Source organism: Copidosoma floridanum, unplaced genomic scaffold (assembly GCF_036245765.1).
Source record: "Copidosoma floridanum isolate Cflo_tuat_1 unplaced genomic scaffold, Cflo_Japanese_pri ptg000032l, whole genome shotgun sequence".
In the NCBI taxonomy this organism is placed as follows: domain Eukaryota; kingdom Metazoa; phylum Arthropoda; class Insecta; order Hymenoptera; family Encyrtidae; genus Copidosoma; species Copidosoma floridanum.
Window position 1 is genome coordinate 651,683 of NW_028321909.1, and position 1,681 is coordinate 653,363.

The 1,681-nt window shown below is 37.9% G+C and overlaps 1 long non-coding RNA gene across 1 annotated transcript; it reads right to left on the bottom strand.

Annotated features, from left to right (window-relative positions):
• Nucleotides 1–443: 443 nt before the first annotated feature.
• On the bottom strand, nt 444–1,168 carry LOC149373313 (uncharacterized). The gene is made up of 2 exons (XR_016293416.1): nt 1,118–1,168; nt 444–847 (listed from the first exon to the last, which is right to left on the bottom strand). It is a non-coding gene; the product is annotated as an uncharacterized LOC149373313 (long non-coding RNA).
• Between the last annotated feature and the right edge of the window lie 513 nt (nt 1,169–1,681).

A 1,681-nucleotide genomic window follows, 5' to 3' on the forward strand; every position in this document is an offset into this window, starting at 1 on the left:
AAGCATCCAAGACTGTTAATACTCTCGTCTTTGTCATACTTGGAATATGATCGATTGAATAAACCAAAAATAAAATTAAATTATACGAATCTTTAAACGAATAGAATAATTCTCATCAAAAAGCTTACAAGCACTACTCTGCTGCCACTAATTGCAAGATCACCTACTTTGAGCAGCCTGTAAACACAATCAAATATTTTCTTGAGCTATTTTGAGTAAGTGCTTTGTCGCATCAGCTGCACCTTCTGATGGGATTGGCAGTGCTGCATGTGAGCATGGCAAATGGTCCAGTGGTGAATTGTTCAGCACCGAAATTGACTTACCTAAAAATCTATAATTCATTGACTTGAGTTACCTGAATGATAGCCGAGAGCCCATAGAGCATGTTCTTATGATGCGGACAATTTAGGTAATAGTTAAACCAAGCAGTCAGCTAATTGACCACAGATACCATCAAGGATAACTGATTTTTATCTCACCTTTTACTGTTGCTGTAACATCGGACGGACTTTTAGAATAACAAGAGGTATCAAAATTGTTATGTATATGGGTAACCTTTTTACAACAGTGGTAAGCAAGCTTGCCAGCCAGCCAACCAGCCAGCAGCTCTGACTGCACAATCTCTTCGAGATACTGTAGAGCTAATGGCAGCAGAACTCTTAGGATCCTGTAGTCAGACGGATTGTTAGCGAGCTGTTGCCACCACCACTACTCGAGAATATTTTGTAAGGTTCATTAGTTGTGGCACAGTTTCCACTACTACTGCTGCTAATGCCACTGGTGTTTAAACGGTCGTGAAGCTTTGACAGTTGATCCTTTAGAAACTCTGTCATTGTTCCCGTCCATTCTGTAAAAGATCAAATAATATGGTTATTGATGAATTTACTCTTGAAATCATAATAATCTCGAGGAGCAATTTTTAAGATTGGAAACCAAAATTACTGAGGAAAGTTGGGCACCTACATTTAACGAATAAGTGCAATTTGAGAAAAATTTGCTAGTACATCTTTGCATTAATTATAGTAAAAAGCCTTAATTTTACACAGATATAGATATGCGCAGAATTGAAATAACTTCTTTTTGATTTTAGAATATTCAATGGATTAATTAACTTTACCTGTCATTGGATTTGGTAATTGCCTCTTTTAGTTTAAGCTTCTGAAATTGCAACTCTATCAAGAGAACTGAGTTTCATGAACCAGGCAGCTTTCAACATGGGCACATGATATTCGTACAGCATAGAAAATACTTCCTCTTCCTTATTGTAGTTGGGAGCTTTTTTAACCAAAGATAATAATAGCTTGCAGCCTAATAGATCTTTGAACCAGGCCTCAATACCATTTTTAGTTTTAGCAGTTACAGGCCAGAAATTATCCGTGAGAATGATCTGCTGTTTCTTCCAACGCGAGTCAGGCACAGTAGCAAGCTTGTTAATATGTTATAAAAATAAGCTCCTGCCTGAGCTGCAGTGACACCACAATTTCCAGCAGTGCCGTGCTCATCTAACAGTTATACGGAAGTGATGAAGCCACGTTTGACATTATTTGGTATCAGTTTATCCTCTTTTTACTTCGGATCTAGACGATAGACGTCTGGTGATCCTAGTCTTTTGAGGGGCCCCTTTTCGTAGAATATTCCCATCATGTTATGGTTTCAAATGTCTACACACCATTACACTGAA